Here is a 21334-nt window from a genome sequence, read left to right on the forward strand (position 1 = left end):
CTCTTTCCCAGTTAATATCTCACCCTTCTGTCCTTTCTATTTGAGTGAAGAATACATCTGTCAATTGCAAACTTTTATTCACCTATTGGCTGAACAAAAGGGCCAGTTGAAAATGAGGTTAGGAAAAACATGAGCCTGGTCTTATCACATTAACAAGTGATTTTAAAAATTGTTTTAACCTTGTAGTACGTGGTTAGTCATCACCATGTGCACCACTAACTCAAACTAGATACTTGTTCTTTTGCCAAATAATGTCACTTTAAATGTGTGCAAATATCAATATCACTGTGAAATTTAGGACCTAAATTCTGACAAGGTGTGACCATATGCATGGTAATGAAATTTCATCTGTGCCCTTAAAATTTCTCCTCTAAAGATGCTTTATTTTAGAAGAAATGGAACCCATTTAAGTTTAAAATATCCATTCAAGACAGCTATGAAAAAATAAACTCGACTGAAAAAATCCTAGCTCTAAGTATATATGAATTTGTTATTCACTGTAATTCATTGGTAATGTTTTCTAAGGGGCTAAAATTTTTAATATATTATGTATGAGAAAGCAAAGTTTCACTGTGTTGTATATTAGGTTAAACCCTTTAAAATAAATACTAGACAGTGAAATTCATCACAATATGCCTCCATTTAACATTTTCCTGCAGCTAATGTTCATTTTTTAAAGAGCTGGCTGAGGGCCCAAAGAGGATCGTGTAACACTGAAAAAAACCCCAGATCCCTGGAAAACATTATAGAGACATTCCACGTATTTAATTTAAAAAAAATTATGTTTGTCAAATTGTTAGCCATCTATTAGACTGTGCACTCTGAATATACCACCATTTTCAAGTGTTGATAATACATCTTATTGGCCTTCCCACTAGCCAAGAGTTCCTGGTAAAATATTTTCCTACCACATAAGCCACTAGTCATCAACCATGTCAAACAATATTTTCAATTTGGATAATGAAATTCTAAGTTGACTATACTCAATAAATAACCAAGAGATATACAATGTTAATCATATAATATTTTAAGCATATTTAAATCAACTTACATAACATACTCAAAACTTTTATATCGATCTCACATATGTAAATCTATTATGCAAATCTAACCTACTATGTTTTACAAAAGTATAATTTTTAACTCTGTCTTATCCAAAATGGAATTTAATTGCCTATATGTATTTAAAGACTAGGAACAGAAATCTTCTTTTAAAAATATAAAATAAATTAACTTAAGCTCTGTTCTCTTTGATAGATAAAGATACGTAATATAAAATCTACTATTTTAATCATTTTAAATGTACAGTTCAGCGGTATTAAGTGCATTCACACTATTGTGAAACCATCATCACCATCTATCTACAAAACCATTTTTATCTTCCTAAACTGAATCTGGACCCATTAAACAATAACTCCTCATTACTCACTCCTGCCCATACCAGAAAGTACATTCTACTTTCTGTCTCAATGAATTTGACTAATCTAGATACTAATCCTCATATAAGTGGAATCATACAAAATGTATCCTGTTGTGGCTATAGAGTTCATCCATTTTGTAGCATGTGTTAGAATTTTCCTCCTCTTTGAGGCTAAATAGTGTCGCATTGTATGCATATACCATATCTGTTTATTCGTTCGTTCACCATGGGACACTAGGGTTGCCTCTACCTTTTGATTATTGCGCATAATGCTGCTATGAACAAGGATGTACAAATATTCATTCAGGCCCTTGCTTTCAATTCTTTTGACTATTACCCATAAGTGAAATTTTTGGGTTCTTTGTGATTTATTTTTAATGATTTCTCATATCTATCCATAGGCTTATTTCATAGTTTAAAGGTGGTTGTTGCTGTTTTGAGGGATGTAGTGTCACCATATCCTCCCCTTAGAGTCTCCATGGTCAACATATTTCCTTTCTATGTCTCCTTACCCTGGAAGTGTTGATAAGATTTCTTACAAAACAATAAAAAAAGGTTTCTTAAGGTGGTCTACTATCTTTGACCTATTTATAAATTCTGAATATTCATTTTGCTTACGGAGACTTCCACTTTAGTTTCTGAAGAATCAAAGCTGGAAGAACCTTGAAAAAAATCCAAAACATGTCCATTCCCTAGCTTTTGTGTAGACCTCATCCTGATTCAATGTAACTCTCTTCGACTGCAGATCATAGAGGATACAATTTCAAAGCCTTCCTCATCAGTCTCTTCCTATGTTCAAGTCTCTCAAGAAAAGATTCTAAACACCTAAATAATATCTAATTTTGCTGTTATTCTTCCTACTCTGCTTTTCCCCTATCCCCTCCATTCACTCCTTTTCATCCTGAACTCCACATCACTCCCAAAATGTACACACTGATCTTTGGAAATTGATCATCATGTTATCTCTTCTTGGAAGTCCTTCCTCATCTACCAGGATGATTACAGTTTCCTTGTCTGGAAAATTAGGGGAAAATTTCCTTCTTCCATTGATTCATTGTGTAAAAATATATGCTTACATACTATCTAAGGCACATGGTAAGTTCTCAGTAAATACTGGTTGTTGTTACCAATGAAAACAAATTAAGAGGGGATGAAAAACAGTTGCTTCATATCTTTAAAGTTTTCTGCATGTAAAAAAATCATTACCATTTAGCCAAACCTTATTTTTGTTTTCTTTTTAAATAAAATTTACTTTCTTATGATTTACTCATCCTAAGCAATCATACCCAAATCTTCACAGAGTCATCCTCATCTACATCAGCTGTACAGCCCTAAAACTGAAATTATTTCCAAGTCTGAGAATGAAAAATGACAAATACAATTGGAGATGGGAAGAGGAGAGATGCTAATTTAAATTAATTAATTCTTTTCCATCTTAATGATGCTTGTTCTCTGGTAATCTGTTGACATTGTTCTTCTTAGTCTTTTTTGGGGGGTCACAGACCTCCCCTTTGCAAATATGATGAAAATTATGGGTTGTCTCTCACCTCCCCAAAAATTCACACTCACAATTTTGTATTAAAAATTGGGAGATGTATGGACCCCTTGAATGTTCCAGGAGAGTCCATAGATCCCAGATTAACACTGAATATTGTATAATATAAATATAGTAAGTCTCTAATTATTCTGTTTTCCTCTGAAATACACCTCAGGTTTTTTTTTTTTGCCCCAGCATTTTACCCCTTTCTCCTACTTCCTGTATTCACCTCATTATTGTTTTTAATGGTTAGGCCAACGCCGATTTAGCCAAATGCTCTAGACACTGCAGAGCACAGGAGGGAACAGGCAGGAATTATGCTTGTGGATAAGACAGTTAACTCTCTTCCCTCACACTTGTATAATCAGTGTGAGGAAAATCCTCTTTAGGCACAAAGACAGCACATTTAAAAAATGTTAAATTCCTGAATGTATTTGAAAATTCTAAAACATAGGAAAATTAAAAGTTCTGAAGTCACGTAATAGTTTAGAAAATTAACTTCAATCCAGTTTCCTTCTAAAAAAGATTTTGACGAGACTACAGAAAACTTTGAACTAATTTGGTAGACTTTGTAATTTTTTTGTGCAGTATTAAAATAGATTAGCTAACAATCTAATTAAGGTAGACTAAATTTGATTAATCCAAGGGCTTCATGTTGTCTGTAACAGTCATATGCATATGTTTATAGGTGATCTGCCTCATTTGAAAGCAAAAGCCAAAACTATTGAGAACAAAGGAAATATACATGATACCTTCCCCCCATGATGAACAAAGCAATTTAATTCTAAATCAAATACATTGGTTACCAAAAAGTCCTAACAATTTTATCCTAAGGTGCTTTAATTTTAACTTTGGTCTTTATTAATTGTAACTTTAACTTCGGTGTGATCGTAACTGACCTTATTATATTATATTTGATTGGCTGTGCCTTATTCTCCAATACTCAGAAAGTCCTTCAAAGAAGTGTTTGCAAATAGTCAAGCATCCCTATTTTTCTACTTGTGTAGATTCAGAAGTTGTAAGTTCTGTATCATCAGCAGCGAGTCAGATGCACTAATACTCTTGAGTAATAGACATTTAGAGCTGTTAGGGACTCAAGGTATCATTGAGAAGGATCTTGACAATATGAATAAGAACATAAGGAGACTGCTTCCAGTCAAGCTGCAAAATAATTGATGAACAGAGGGGAAGGAAGAAAGGAAGTAATTGAACTGCAAATGCTGAGAGATCATCTAATTTCACCTGCTTATTCTGTAAGTGAAAAAATGAAAAGCATGAAGTAACTGATTACTCTTAGATTAGGAGTGGGGACATGGTTTAAGGGGAGAATTAGTCATCTGAGACTCAAGAAACTTGAATTCCAGACTTAAATTTGCCATTAATATTGGGCAAGATAGTTTTTCTGTGTCTCAGTTGCCACAAATGTTAAATGAGAGGATTGGGTTAGAATTCCATGATGCTAATCTTTAACTAGGCTGTTTAATTCCCAGGCTAATGCTATTTCCTCTGAATATTGAATTCTAAATATGAGCAGAGTAAATATGGTGGTCTTTACCATCAAGTTAACATCAGGAAGTCCTGGTTATAATAATAATTATAACTCAATGTTAACTATTATAGGACAGATAATATGATGTATCCTTTAAAATATATTAGATAAGTTATAGTTTTTCAAGTTATTAAGCAAATTCAGTTTTTTTTCATTTTTAACAATAGACACAATTATTTATTTTTAAAACTATACTAAGTAGTTACTATCACCCAGATTTGTTGGTCCTGGAGATACAGCAGTAAACAATATAAAAAAGGACCCTGTCCTCAAGGATAGACAATTGAGAATATTTAAATTAAAAAAAGATATCCTCAGAGTGTGATGATTTCTTTTAAAGGAATAAAAGAATGACTTTTCTAGAGAATATTGGTTGATGTGACTGTAGGGTGAGAAGATGTTGCTGTAGATTGGACAGTCACTTCCAAAAGGAAGCAACTTGGGCTAAAGTATACATTGTGAGAATAAATCAGTTATGCTGAGAGGCATAGGGATAGGAAGATGTAAAAGTCACACAGAAGGAAAAAGGAAAGGTAGAGGGACGAGTATAACTCAGTGGTAGAGTGTGTGCTTAGCATGCATGAGGTCCTGGGTTCAATCCCGAGTTCCTCCATTGAAAAAAAAAAAAAAGTCATACAGAAGGAATGAGCTTGCCCTTCAAGGAACAGAAAAGAAGGCTAGTGTGGCTTGATCTGGGACAACCAGGACCAGCTTGGAGAACAAGTTAGGAGTTTCCACTGAAATATTGATTTATAACAACTAAGAGCCTTTAAACATTGATATAAATGTATTCAAGGGGAATTTTTGCTCAAAATCCAAACTGACGCTAGATACTTCTGCCTTCTATGGGATGTGAGTGTGGGGAGAGTGCTGTGCACTTGTGAGTGTGTGTGTATTTGGGCATGAATATTTCTTAAGAGTTTAGTAAAACTTTCCTGCACTCCTCACCTCCCCTTGTAGAGATTGGGGAAGGACAGAGAATGGTAGTAACTGAAGCAGATGCTTAGAATTATGTTGTGAATCTTTACATGTGCCCTGGAAACTGCGAGCTGAGTTTGGGGTTGGAATTATCCTATCAAGGAAAAGAGGGTGTTCGGTCCATGTGATATATGGCTGGGGGCCAACACACTTTTAAGTAGAGAATCACCAACGTGCAGAATCAGGTCATTGCTATGTAAACTCTCAGTCTTGCCAAACTTTCAGTAAAGTCAGCTACACTGAAAGATAAATTTTTCTGAGCAGATTTGCTTTTTTTTTTTTTTTTAAAGGAATGAAGGAAAAGGGCCGAGTTCCATGTTTGAACTCATGCAAAGCAGAAAGGATGAAACTGATACAGGAGTGGGACTCAGAATCCTGTGAAATCTGGAATTTGAGGCCAGAAGATACCATGAAAATATATATCTGCAGGAATGCACAGAAATCTTAGGAAGACAATTGGGGTGGGTGGCTTGAGCTGGCATATAAGTTACCATTATTTATTTGTGCATTCATATTCTGTATCTCATCACTATGAGAAAAAATAATTGGAGGAGGGAGACAGAAAGAGAGACTAACTTCTTTCTTGGAAAGGGTACGTGTTCATGATATCAAAACATCCAACGGGGGATAAAAAAAAGTGTTAGTGTTTAATATGAAGTAGTCAAAATAATTGGCTCACTGGTTAAGTTTTTCACTTCCCAACCATTTGCTATGGCATAACATAGACACGGTTCAAAAATAAATATTTAAGGGTAGAACTACACTTACTTTATTCTAAATTCTGAAAAATTCATAAACATGTTTATACTTTTATCAGCAAGAATCCATGGGAATGACTTGTCCCATGTGCCCTGGGATTCTGGAGTTTTAAGTGGGCCAGAGTTTTGAAGTGTTGAAAGATATTATAAAGCACTTACAAGTATTCAGCTGGTCAGACTGCTCAATTAACTGAACATTTATAAACCTCAAATTTTTGACAGAGCATGATTCATGTAGGAACGACCCTTGGACAACAGATGGCTTTATTGTAGGTATGCTTGAGAGAAAGCATACAAGGCAATGTGATTTGGAGGAAATAAAAATGGAACTTAGAAAGTAAAATTGAACTTAGAAGCATGGGTTGCACCCTTAAAAAAGGAAATTATTGAAAACTTCAGCTGATATTTTTTGATAGAGTGTTTTAAAAAAATGTTTACTTAAGAATATTCAAGACATTCATTTATGGGACATACCACTAAAAAACAGAACATAACTAATATCTAGTTAATATCTAGGCAACTCATACTAACTCATAATACAAACCTCAATTAATTATTTAGAAAACAAAGTAATAGGGTTTGTGGAGTAAGAACTGAAATGCTAACTAAAATGCTAAATCCACAGCATTTTAGCTTCTTTCTTTCCCTTTTCTTTTCTTTTTTCTTTTTTCTGTAGCTATGGGCTGCTTATATTTTGGTGAGTATTTTAAAGAAGTATTTATTCAAAGCTATATTTTAGAATATTTTTACTACTAAAATATATCAAATTTTAATTAAGAGGGTTTTATTAGTTTTCTAAAGGAGAAACAAAAGATGACGCGTTCATCTAAATAGAAATATTACTTTCAGGTATGAGCAGTTCAAAAAAAAATCAAGTTAATATTACATAGAAATTCACTTTGGACAAAGAAACATCAGATTCTAAAGAATGCTTTACACGAATCCATAGAGTAAATGCAAATTTTCTTCTCATGTGAAGCCAGTTATGTACAAATTATATTGGTGCAACTCTTTCCTTACTTTTCCCTTCCTTTCTTTCTCTCTTTCTCTCTCTCCCGCCCCTCCTTTTTTAACTTCCTAGTAACACAAACCTACTCACATTAGCAGGAAAAAAATTTCCTGGAACTGAGCAAGTAAACAATTTCTCCTAGAGGAAAAAGAAAGGAAAAGAAAAAGAAAGAAAAAAAAAAAAAACCCCACAACTTCAAATAAAACAACAACAAACCCCTAAATTATATGATGGCAACTTCTCTCCAAGGAGGAGCTGCAAACACAGAATCGCAAGGATCATGTCAAACCGTCTCATGGCATCCTGTGACGTAAAAAGAACAGGTACTGGTACCCTTCCGCCTTGAAACGTTTCTAGGAGAGTGGCTATCCCACGCCAGAGAGGAGTGCTGCCAGTGAGTAACTTTCCTCTTCCCCGAGTCCCGCGGCCCTGAGAAAGTGAACCGGGGGCACCGGGCGCACGGGCTCAGCTCTCTGTCCAGCGCCCAGGCTGAGACGTGGCTCCTGACCCGCCAGCGCTGCCCCAGCTCCCTGGGGACCCGCGGTCGGGGGAGGGGAGCCGGTGCTCCTGGCTCTGCCCGCGCTCACCGCAGAACTGCGTCCTCCTAGCCACTTAGAAGAGCTGCCCATCCGTGGTTCAGGAGGGCCAGGGGCAGTGTATGAAAGTGATTAGATTTTCTACACTTACTCCTCCCATTTTATAGACGGACAACCACACTTCTGACTATACCAATTGGCAACAGGTGAAAATAGAACACAGTCCTTGAAATTCAGTACTCATTACTTCCTCTCGACTGCTACTTAATTATTAAAGGCATAATAAAGGATTCCTAATGATCAACTTTTCTAAAATAAATATGAAAAAAATTAACAATGAAAAACCAGTAAGGAAACAAAAAGGAATTCGTTTATACATTTCCCCCCTTTACTTAGTCATTTTCCCCCTTAACACTATTAAGCAGGAGACAATTTTTGCAGACTACTCATTCTTGACAAACTTACACAAACTGTAAATGTACACTCTAATATTCTTGTGCTTATCTGGTCCTTATTACAATTCTGGAGAGTAAATTATTATTTTTTATTATCCTCATTTTATAGATGAAGTTCCAAGAAAATAATTTATCAAAAATCAAACTGCTGGGGGAGGGTATAGCTCAGTGGTACAGCACATGCTTAGCATGTATGAGTCCTGGGTTCAATCCCCAGTACCTCCATTAACAAATACATACATACATGCATGCATACATACATACGTACATAAATCTAATTACACCCCCCAAATCAAACTGCTGAACAGACTACAGTTAAATTTAAATACAGAACTTCTGACTTTAAATTACATTTCATTTTCTTTAATCATGGACCTATAACTAATGAATCTAAGTGTTTTTCTAAAAAATAATTCATTATAAAACCTGTTATCAGCCCAACAGGGACACATGCTAAAAGTATAATTCTTGAGTAATTTTCAGAAAGACCTTATAAAAATGTATCAGTTCACTGAAGATCATTGTTTACACATGCAAAATACTTTTTTCAATGTACATAATTTGAATGACCCAATAAATCAGAAAAAGATCATACTTTAACATCTTAGACATTCACTATTAATTTCTTAACCCTTTTCTTTAGACATTTTTTTCTTTTTATGGTTTGAAGAATGAGAAAACCCGGTAAGAAATTCAGCTGTTACAAGAAAAACTAAACTAAAAGAAGAAATCAAGAGTGAAAATGAAAGACAGAAATCTAACAATGGCACTAGTTTTCTTTTATCATGTTGATTTAGTAGAGGGGAATAATGAAATATTGCGCTATATGGGTACAAATATTATTTATATGATATAAATCATTAGTAAATATTATTTGTACAAGAATGAGCTAAAATTTGGCATTGGCTAAAAATGTTGTCCATTAATGAATTTTTAAACAAATGCAACACACATTATTACTAATAGAAAATACAATTAAAATGCAGAACACAGTTAACTAGCAAGCACATAATAGTCCATAAATTACTTACAAGGACAAGTTAAGCCCTATGGAGGCTTCTGCTGTCTTCTTCCTGTGAGATATTCGTTGGCACAGTATAGATGTTTTTTGCCCTCCTGCTAAATGCTCCATGACTTTCTTGCTAAGACTGAATGTAAATTATTTTGGTCAAATATCAGAACTGTCATAATTATGATTTTGAGGCTCATGCAAATTAATTACAACTTCAAGCAGTGACACAGACTAAAATAGCAAGAGCTGCTGGTGATCTAAAACTGCTCACAGCATGTCCCAGCGAGTACTTGGCCAGGAGCACATGTCGCTTAAAAAAAGCACATAACCCTTTAGACCCAACAGTCAACTAAGGCCTTGGTAGAAATGTCAACCGTAAGTATGAAAAGACCTTTCAATTATTTACAATCTTCCTCTAATTAGTGAGACCTGATTTTATTTTGTTTTCCCCTTCTTTTCTCAAACAGGACCATATTTAGAGGGCAGCTGCTTTATTAAAGAAAGAGGAAAAATAAGAGTGAGAGTGAGTGAGAAAGAGAAAGAGCGAGAAAGACAGACAGGTAGTTTTTCTCGTCAAGTATACCCATGATTCTTCTAGAGTTGGGATGAGTAAATGCCTATCAGCTTAGCAGTCTTTAAAGATTTGCAAGGAACTTTGCCAGGGGTTCTGCACTGATGATATAAAACAATAAGACATTTTCAGAAGGGTCTGGCAAAGTATAAACATAATCAGAGTCTGATATTGCAGGCTATTGATGCCTGGTTGGAATAAGAGCGATCCTCTACTCTACCTTTATTTGATTGTTGTGTTGCTTGTCGACTAACTAGAATAGGACTTTAAAATATATATATTGATTTAAATATGCTATAGTTAGATGGTTATCTTTTTTTTTTCTTTTTTATTGAAGTATAGTCAGTTTACAATGTTGTGTCAAATTCTGGTGTACAGAATAATGTTTCAGTCATACACATATATATATATATATACATATATTCCTTTTCATATTCTTCTTCATTATGGGTTACTACAAGACATTGAATATAGTTGCCTGTGCTGTACAGTAGAAACTTCTTGTTTATCCAAGGATATCTTTAACTTACTTTGTAAAGCAGTTTTGAAAGGATTTTGAAATACTTGAATAGAATTGACTCTGGAAAAATGTAAATCCTGTCCAATCTCTAATATCAGTCTGTAGTCGGAGTATCTTTGGAACATGGTTTGGGAAAACTTTCATAAGAGTGAATGCTCATTTTTATTCCATTAAAATTGACAGTAATAACATAATAAGATTTCATTTTGCTGAAATTCTAGTTTTACTTCTGGATTTGAGAATATCAGCCTCTGGAGTAATGAACATTAAGTATCTTTCTAACTGCATTGACTCCATAATATAACTTTAAAAGTGTTTTTAGGTAGTCAAATTATGAGTAGAGACTTGGACTCTACTTGGATGTTTAAAACTAGAATTAAAAAACATATTAACTTTCAGAACTTGATTTACTTGTATTTATTCATTTAAAAATATTAACTTGGAATTTGCACATGGGGATTTCCAAATGAGGTAGCAGGCATATGATATTTCTCCAGCAGTTTTTACACTGTGTGAACAGTAAGTAAGAAAGAGTGACATAAAAGAAAACACTAAGAACTGTTGGGGAGGGGTGGCTATAGCTCAGTGGTAGAGTGCATGCTTAGCACTCCTGGGTTCAATCCCCAGTACCTCCATTAAAATAAATAAGTAAATAAAAACCTAATTACCCACCCCCCCAAATTTTTAAAAAAAAGAATTCTAAAATAAAACACTACGCATTCACAATTTTGTTTCCGTTTATCCTGACATTGTTATTTAAACCAAACTGTCTAAACTTAAAATCTAAGCATAGGATACAAGAGCCTAATAGTGCCCTCAGTCATCTGCATGTGGCTTTCATTCAAATAAGAAGCAGTTTCACAAGCCGAATACAGGTAACTATCCCAAGAAATCCATCTGAATTTCCTGTATCATGATATGAAGATAGACCCCAACTAAGAAAACCCAAAACTAAAACCAAAATATCCAGGTAAAGTCAGAACTTACATGGAACAGCTTCTACCAATCAATAAGAATCCTTCTGTGTTAATGGAATGGAACAAAGGATTCTATTAATTCAGTTGTCTGGGCAGGAATGTAGGCTCTCAAGAACCTATGAGTATGTTCAGATTTTGTAGGGAATGGTAATGACTTTCTCTTCCTACTTTCTCACATCCTTAGATTGAGCCACCATGAAGAAGTGTGAAAACACTGTAGAAGAGCTCAGTCCTGAAGTGGGCAGAAAGTGGCTGAACTTGAAAAACTCATACCCCCGGGGACTCCAGTGTTTTTTGGTACAACAAGCTTCAGTACCACCCACAAGCTTGTGTAAACTCACAAGGGGCCACAGCTTTCGACAGACTTTATGAAGACCAGGTCAACTGGTTCAGACAGCCTCTTTTTCTCTCAAGCTCCGAGATGAGTTACCTGCCTTCTGTCACATGTCTTCTGTCTCCTTTTTGCCATTAGCTACTTCTAGTTGGGAGAAATTTTTCCCCAGTCCTGAAGCTGTCAACTAAATAATTCTTGACTCCTCTATTCCTACCACATAAGTGAAATCAAGGAATCACAGTGTCATTCAACACTAGAGTCATTCAATTTACAAGGGTTGAAGAATGGTTTCCTTATAGCTAGCCTCCATGATTTATTCCATATTCCTCCCATTTAACTCCATGCTATATACCAGAAAGATTTTCCTAAATGAAACATTTCCTATTTTTTCAATTTCCTTTTCTATTTTAAATCTTGGTTCCTCATTACTTATATCAATTACTTATATCAATAAGTAATGTGATTCCAAATACAGCATACCCTCCAAAAAATCATGAAATACCCTTATCCTTCAATATACTAGACTTGCTCTTTCTAAAACATCTCCTGAAGAAGGTCTGCTGAATTGGGCCTCTTTCTCTTAAATAGCTTCAACTCACTTTTGCAGGCAAAGATGGAACTAAAAAATTGCCAGCTGGTATAAGAAGAACCTGATTTTTAGAAGGGGAAAAAGACAAAAGGAGGGAAGAACGATGGAAATGGAGAAGAGGAGAGAAGGCAAGATTTCTCTGATAGTTACAACAGTAGCCTGCCTATAAGTGCAATTGGGCACCTATAGGTGCCCAATACCTATAAGGATAATGGGGGGCAGGGATAGGAGGGATAAGGCAGAATGGTCACTCACAGGGCCAGCTTCCTGGACATGTGATCTGTGCAGTTGCATTGGGTCCCACACTCAGAAGGGCCTTGCACTTGGTTTAATGTTCTGCTGTCAGCATCTTGAAATTCTTGATAATTTTACTTTTGAACTTGTGTTTTACAATAATGCTGTATACGTGTGTCCACTGTTCCTTGCCACCCTGTAAACACAGAATTCTGGTGGACTCACAATGTGTGGGAGTTCATTGAGACTTTGAGTACAAGCTAAATGTGTCATGTCTACACCTGAGTCAGCAGGGGTGCTGACAACTCCAAGAGGCCGTGCTTTCCCTGGAAACTAGAACATGCTTTGAATGCAGAAAGAAAGCATTGATGCTCTAAGAAACACAATTACCAAAGGACCCTCTCATGTCTTTTCTTACTGATGTTACTTCCCTGAATTAGCCAACCACTTTTTGCTGGAAATGATGACATAGAAGCAAAGGGAGAAATGGGGCAACTCATAGATCCTTTTCCTTTTAGATTTTCTATAAGCTAAAGATAGAGACTGTTGATAAGCCTAAATGTCCATCAATGGATGGATAAAGAAGATGTGGTGGAGATATATATATATATATATATATATATATATATATATATATATATATATATATATACATACACAATGAAATACTACTCAGCCATAAAAAGAATGAAATAATCCCATTTGCAGCAACATGGAAGAACCTAGAGATGATCATATTAAGTGAAGTAAGTCAGAGAGAGAAAGACAAATATCATATGATACCACTTATAAGTGGAATCTTTAAAAAAAAAGGTACAAATTAACTTATTTACAAAATAGAAGTAGTCTAACAGACAAAAAACAAACATGGTTATCAAAGGAGGAGCAAGGGGAGGGATAAATTTGGAATTTGGGATTAACAGACAGACTACTATATATAAAATAGTTAAACAACAAAAACCTACTGTATAGCGTAGGGAACTATATGGGAACTATAGTCACTATCTTGTAATAATCTATAATAGAAAATAATCTGAAAAATAGAGGTATATATATGTATAACTGAATCACTTTGTTGTACACCTGAAACATTGTAAATCAACTATGCTTCAATAAAAAAATAAAAAATTTTTAAAAAAGAACGTGTGTGTCTTTGGATAAATGAAGTAAAAACTGGTTATGTTTTGTGCAGTGTTTTTGCACACATTCTTAACAAGAATGCATGTATGAGCTATGATATATGAATTTTGTAATTTTGGTGATTTCACATATGAGTCAAATGCTCTTAAATCTGCATCTAAAAATAGCACTGCTCCATATAAAGATGAATGGCAAACTTCATGTTAATAATTAACAATTTTAAGTTTTCTTTAGTGAGAACATTAAAAGCAAATAAAAAAACCACCATGGCAAGTTGAGAGACACCACAGAAGAAACAAAAAAAGCTTCATGTTATAGGACACACATTTAGAACACATTAATAGCACATTTTCTTGCTTTTTGAACAAGCCCCTCACCCCTGCTATTTCATTTTGCACTGGGCCCCACAAACCCTGTACCCAGCCCTGCCCCTTCATTACCTCCAATTCCCCTTTAGATTCATAATTGGAATGAATTTATTACTCAAACTTTCTGTAAAGGCTTCTTGATAGGTTTTTCTCTACCTTATGGCTTGAAAAATTAGTTTTAGGACCAGTTGAGGTATGAACTACATACTCCCCTTCTCCCATAATTGGGGTGTAGTCAGAATCAGGGCTGTGGGGAACCGAAAAAGTAGTTCAACCCCTGAGAAAATTTCTCCTAATTTATCACCTTTTCAACAATTTTTAAAGGTAATATATTCACATGACAGTTGTTAGGACCATGGGGAAAAGGTGCCTGAGGACCTCCTGTGAAACACTCAATTGAAATATCAAAGTTCAGAACATGAGATATCTGGACACCAGGCTGGGCTTCTTGAGGACAGTGGCACTTCCTTGAGTACAGAGATGCCAGCACTCAACTCAGTGGCCAGCACAGAGTAAACTCACTGAGGACTGCTTAAGAAAGAAATCCAGAGGCTTCCCTTAGTCCCACGATTTGCAACAGATGTAACTCTGAAAATACTGTCCTCAACTATCTTCTAATTTTCCCCCCAGTAATAAAAATAAAGGAAAGGTAGGTAAAACAACAAAGTTATGCAGATGTAATAATAAGATGGAAAAAACTACTGTCTTCTTTTAAATTTGGGACCTTTTGCCTTGCTAAGAATCCGGAGTGATTGGCAGGTTGGGGGATTGAGCAGAACTGCTCTGCCCCCTAGAAGGGGTGGGGAGAGGGAGGGAGACTGAACTGCAGCCTTGGGGAAGGGGAAAGGGGGTGTCTTCCCAGGCAGCTCAGTAAACAGAGACTCTGTAGAAATGTCTAAAGGAGATATTTCAAATGGTGGTTGGTGGTTTTATGATGAAATTCTCTCTTAGCTTTATCTTGACACGAAGTCTACAGTTTCTTGATGGAAGTGGATTTGCATATTTGGATTTGAAGAAGGCTGGGTCTGGGATACAGACTGAGATGGGATAGGAGGAGGGGAGGGTTGGATGGAAGTTCTGAGGATTGTGGAATAGCTGACACCAATTTGAATGATACAGATTTTAAAAGATTGTCTAGTATTTAAAAGGCTAGGAAAATTAGCTAATTTTCCACTCAATATTCTCTGTTTTCCTGATAACTTTTGGCTCTTCAACTTGACTTCTTTCTGGGCACAAAATCAATTTCCCTCATTCCTTGGTGCCTCTCCAAAGGAAAGAACTAACTCCAGTGTCTCCAGTTTTACCATCTAGCATTTTGTCCAGCAAGTGGACTCCTTGGAAAGATGATAAAAGAGAAATGTCAGTAGAGATACGTGGCAAAGACAGAGAACATTTTCATTATAAGGGGAAAGCCTGTCTCCCTGGCCACCCTCAATGACCTATTTCCTCCACTCTAAGTATAGAACAACAGGGCTTTCCTCACACCTGCCCCTGATGCTGCCAGCTCTGGGAGACTGAGTGTCTACTCTAATTTAAACTCTACATGTAAACAATATGCCTCAGCCATTCTTTCAACATATTAACATTTTTTTCTTTAAAAAATCACACTAATGATAATTGTTAATGCACAGTATGTGTTGCTCTTTATAAGTTACTAGGTTTAAACTTCAGTTTCCACCATTACTCATAAATGAGGGGAAAAAAGTTTTCTTGGTCTGCCTCTGTGTTTTGGACTTTGGCATAGAGTGTCTCAGCTTTGAGAAACTTATTTTCTGGACAGAGCAGCCACTAGTGGTCACTGGCCTCGTGGAGATGAATCACTTTGGTTCCAAATGGAAATCATAGGTAATCACTCACAATACTTGCCTTGTGTTGATTCACGGTACAGTGGCCTTCAAGCCCCAGAGGCCTCACCTGTCCCTGTGGCCTGAAGAAACCATTTGTGGTTTTGATCACGTGTGGTTCTCTGCCTCCAGCTTCCCCTTTCTGGTCAATCCATCACATTTGGACAAAGTTGGCTTTCTACAACACAAATTATGTAGTGCTAGTCCCTGCTTAGAAAGCTTCCAAGACTCCCTACTGATTTCAGAAGAATTCAAATCCCTTAGCATAGCATTAAAGGCCCTTTATTAATCAGAACTCAACCTTCCTATCTGGTAATTTCTCTGTCTGCCTCTCCCCTCACCTGTCCATCCTTGCCCTTTCTTTAAATATATTCTTTAATATTCCAGTAATTCTAGTTAGCAGTGATTCATGGGATCAGGGATATTCATTTATTTGTTCATTTATCATCGAACATTAAGCCTTACTTCTTTATTTTTGTATTGATGCAAGGAGAAGAAATTGGTGGAATGCTACCCATTTGGCCAAATGTTGTTTATCCAATTCTTACGGGAGTCATTTGGGACATTTGATAAAAATGCAGATTTTTCAGCACCACCTCAGACCTGAATCAGGATCTTTGGAAATAGAATACGAGAATCTGAAGGTTAAGCAAGTTACTCATGTCTATTTGTTCTACCCTAGAATTTGAGTATTTCATGTATTTGACATTAAAAGCAAAAGCATTTGCCTTATAAGCCATACTATCTGTTTTATCTCAACAATTTCTATGCCTCTCAAACATTACTATCCTGACAATGCTTACCGTACACTGTATTCTATATAGGACATACACTGTCAAGAACAGACAGAGTTCTCCAAGGCTTATTATTGATTGGACAAGAAAGAAAGGCTGAAACATACCTATATATATTCTGAAAACTAAAGGAAATGTGCCAGGATGCTCAGGTTTTGCTGGACTTCTATGACTAGGACCGAAAATATTTGATCTTGGAAGCCTTCAGGGAAGTAGACCATTTTGAGAAGAAAATCATTCTAATTTTAGAAAGGCACAAAAAACAAAACTTGGCAGATTTGTGAACCCTGATCAAGTTAAGAGTCTACCTTAGTATGTGAAAGGAAAAGAGAGAAGTTAGACATGGAGATGAAACTGAGCCTAGTAGTTAGAAAGATTTAGAAGCACATAAGTAGAGGATTTTGATAGGGAATATATTCAACAATTATTTATTAGATCTGATGTGAGCAGCAATATAGTTCCAAGAAATATAAAGTCATTCAGTGACAATAACTGATATTCTCTCAACAATTATTTATATATTCACTCAACTGACTCTCAGTATCACTTCCACCCTTCCTCCTCTGAATAGCAGCAATACAGTGTGAGGAATTTCCTTTCATTCATGGGGTAGATCATTCTGGCTAAAAGTAACCTTTTCTCTCTTGTCAATGGTTGTTTAAGAAAGGGGCTTATGATCCAATTCTGGACAATGAGATGAGAAGAAATGTTTGCTGGAGGATAATAAAGGTACAGGGAACCAATTTCTCTTTATTGTTGGACAAGAAGAAAGAAGCATACGACTTCAATTTCTGACATGAGGGGAGCTATTTTGGATGAAACCAACACAATTGTTGAGGGTAAATTGATATGGAAGGAACTTGCTGAATTAAGCATCCCAGAAGCCTGCACTACCTTTGCTTGTTTTCTTATATGAACTAATTCATTTCCTTACCTTTTAAGCTTAACTGTTTTTCCCCAGTTTTATTGAGAAGTGATGGATATACATCAGTGTATAAGTTTAAGTCATTCAGCATGATGGTTTATTTACAGATACTGCATTGAATAGTTTTACTTGCAGCCAGATACATCTTAACTGATACATGTGCGTAACAATTTTTACATGTCTCATTTGATCCTCAGTAACCTTGTTCAGGATGAATATTCCCTGCTAATAAAAATGGAGAAGAGAAAACTTAAAAGTGAAGAAAATGCTTGGGGGATGGGGGGCATTGCTCAGTGGTAGAGCATGTGCCTGACATGCACGAGATTCTGGGTTCAATCCCTAGTGCCTCTGTTAAGAAGGAAAAAAAGAAAATACCAGAAAGTTTTTTTTTTACCAAAGTCCAAGCATGAGGATGGGGATTTAGAAATATACAGTGTGGAAGCAAGCTAACAATCATTGAGTGTCTTCTGAATGAAAATCACTCTAAGCATTTCACAGGTTATCTAAGTTTAATTTTTATAATTCTACAAGTTCGATATTACTATCCTTATTTTACAGATGAGTAAACTGAAGCTTAGAGAGTTTAAGGAATTTACCCAAGTCACTATGTGCTGCAAACATGGATTCAAACTTGGATTTTTAGTCAGCACATTCCATGCTCTTTCCACTTCACCACAAACTGCTTCTTGTGAAAAAGCATTTCCTATGAGTGAGGTCTCATAAAGGAATGATTGTGAGGGCTTGGTAATGGGAATACCTAAATCACAGAACATTAGAAGAAGATGCCAAGTCTTCATGACGGCAGCGATAGTGTGGTAATGGTGAATGCAATGAAACATGGAGAAATAAAGCTCTGATAAAGGATGTCAAAATGGTATTAGCAAGGATTTCAAAGGCAGAGTTACAATGGATATTTGGGAGTTACTAGCATATTGCACAGGGGTCACAAACAAATCTTTGGGGAAACTCAGTGAAGGATATGAGAATAGGAGGAAACAGCAAAACAGAGAATAAAATGTATGAGAAACATGGGCTCAATTATAAGCAAAATCATATGTTAGATGCCTGGAAGAAGCATTCAGGAAGACTATGAAGAAAGCCTGTCAAAATGAAAAATGGACTAATTCATCATTATACTTTTGTAGTCTCATATTTCCAGATGCAGTAAAGTAGTTGAACCAGGTTTATCTGCCTATTCATTTGAGCAAAGAACTACCTGGGGAAATACCCCAAATTTGAGAGGTTGGCAGAAATTAGACCTTCAATTCTCTTGCATTCCCAATGCAATAAATTTCTAGTTGCTTGGAGGGGAAGGGAAAGTGGAAGGGAGCTTATTGGGTACCTGTTATAGGGAGACTCCACTAAGAATTACACATGCAATTCTTGATCCAGTATGTTGCATGGATCTCAGAATAAAGCTTCACCCTGAAAGCTGGCAGAGAAGTGATGGATATTTGATCCTCATAATAACCATGTGGAGTTCCTGTGTTTGCTTCTGTTTTACATTTGAAGAAGGGCGGCTCAGAAGGGTTAAGTCAGTAGCCATAGGTTATGCCACTTGAGGGGGTAAAAGCAGGATTAGAAAATATGTTCATATGATTCTAAAGCTCTGTATTTATCCATGTCTTGTAGATCTTTCACCTAAACTGTACTTCAAATAGTCCATCCAAGAGAAAAAAATATATAAAGTAACAGATTCAAAGGCAATAAATAATACCAGTTATTTATTCAAAACAGCAACAGTTTAGCTCAGTCATTTACAGTACTTTCTAAACAATGTTCACATACACAACATTGTAGAATTTACCCTTCTAGTTTAACAACTAGAGATCCAAACAAAATCTCTAAGACAATGGTTTTCAGGCACCTAACATAGGCAGCACAGGTCAGTGATTCCTGAGAGATGGGAAACAAATGCCAGGATCTCCAGTTATCTGCTAGGAGACTAGTGCCAGGACACAGTGCAGGGCTGAGACACAAGCAGAGCTTAGTGGGCTTGCTGAGTTGAGGAGACAGAGGCAGGACTTTGGGGAGGCCACAGTGGCAAGAATTACAATGGTAGAATAAGAAAAAAGAGATCTGGACAGAAAGAGAACTCTAAAGATCTACAGAAGAGTTCCCTTAAAACTCTGACTGAACACTGTGGATACATAAGAAGAAAATTTCTGAATCCAGAGAAAGAACCACTGAAAAGAAATATCTGGGGAAATCTCCCCAAGGCTCACAGAGGACTAGAAATAGGTCATGTTCTCAACAAGGTTTCAAAGACTTAGTCCTATGGAGTATAGAATTCTTAGATGGTATTGCATCAGTAATAAGATAAATTAGCCCTTGACTAAAGGTTGTTCTGGATCCATCTTAACAAAGCTTAAAAGCAGATCTTAAAACTGATTTTTTTTTAAAAAAGAAGTATGTGTATGCTAGAACAACTGAAATTATTTAAATAGTTTTTTAAAAAAAAATCTAGCATCAAAAAATTTAAAGTTAACAATGTCTGGGATCCAATCAAAAGTTACCAGGCAGCCAAAGAAGCAGGATAATACAACCAATAATAAGAAGAAAAACTGACCAATAGAAGCAGATCCAGCAAGGACAAGGATGATAAATTAGTGCACAAGGACATTAAAATCGTAGTAAAATGAAAGGAACAGAATACCAAATGAGGGACAATGTCAAATGGAATAACATACGTGTAATTGGAGTACAACTACTATAATGCAGAACTAAATCCATTTAGTTTCAATTTAGAGTTCAGTGAATGTACAAATACTGATCACAAACCATATGCTAATTACCATAATAATTCATGTAATAAATCAAGAGTAAAGTACCTACTGTCCTGCTCTTAAGGATTTCATGGTCTCTTCAGGTGCAGAAGTCAAGGAGAAGCTCGGCTATTTGTTTAGTACAAGGCAGCATTTTTAGGCACCATAAAGAAAATAAAATTTAGAGCTAGGCTCTGAGAAATGCTTTGTGGAGGAAGGGACACTTCAGCTGGGTATTTGAGAATGAGTAGAAATCTGAGGCATAATTATGGGACACAGAAAATATATTCTAGATGTAAGAAAGTATTAAGAAAAATGCAGAAGTGCCAGAGAATGAGGAGTATGTTTTGAGAATAGTAAATGCTATATATAGTGCTTTATATCAATTAGGAAAGAAGGCATCTCTGCTCAGAATTTCAGAAAAGGATCTAGTATAGTTGAAATTCTGTTACCTCCCTGGTAATTCCTATTGTCCTTACCAGTTATTTTTTAAAATTCAGGAAACAAATTAGAAATGCAATCTTTATGTTGTACTGGTGGATGTGTTAGTTTGGTAGGGTTGCCACAAATTGGGCAGCTTAAATAACAACATGTATTGCTTCACAATTCTGGAGGCTAGAAGTCCAAGATCTAGATGTTAACAGCATTGGTTTCTTCTGAAGGCTGTGAGGTAGAACATGAAATGTGCCTCTCTCCTAGCTTCTGGTGGTTTGCTGGCAATCTTTGGCTCTCCTTGGCTTGTAGATACAGCACCCCAAGCTCTGCCTCCATCTCCACATGGCATACTCCCTGAATGTGTCTGTTTACTTGTCCAAATTTTCCCTTTTTATAAGGACACAGTCGTATTAGATTAAGGGCCTAACCTACTCCATTAGGACCTCATCCTAATTTCACTAATTGTGTTTACAATAACCCTATCTCCAAATGAGGAATAAAAAGTACCACATTCTGAGGTACTGGGGGTTAGGAGTTCAACATATGAACTTTGTGGGGGCTGCAACTCAACCCTTAACAGTGGG

At 36.0% G+C, this 21334-nt stretch overlaps 1 non-coding gene across 1 annotated transcript; it reads left to right on the forward strand.

Annotated features, from left to right (window-relative positions):
- The first annotated feature begins 17829 nt into the window (after positions 1-17829).
- Positions 17830-17901, forward strand: TRNAV-GAC (transfer RNA valine (anticodon GAC)). Its single transcript has one exon. It is a non-coding gene; the product is annotated as a tRNA-Val (tRNA).
- Positions 17902-21334: the final 3433 nt, after the last annotated feature.

Source organism: Camelus dromedarius, chromosome 6, assembly GCF_036321535.1.
Source record: "Camelus dromedarius isolate mCamDro1 chromosome 6, mCamDro1.pat, whole genome shotgun sequence".
Classification (NCBI taxonomy): Eukaryota; Metazoa; Chordata; class Mammalia; order Artiodactyla; family Camelidae; genus Camelus; species Camelus dromedarius.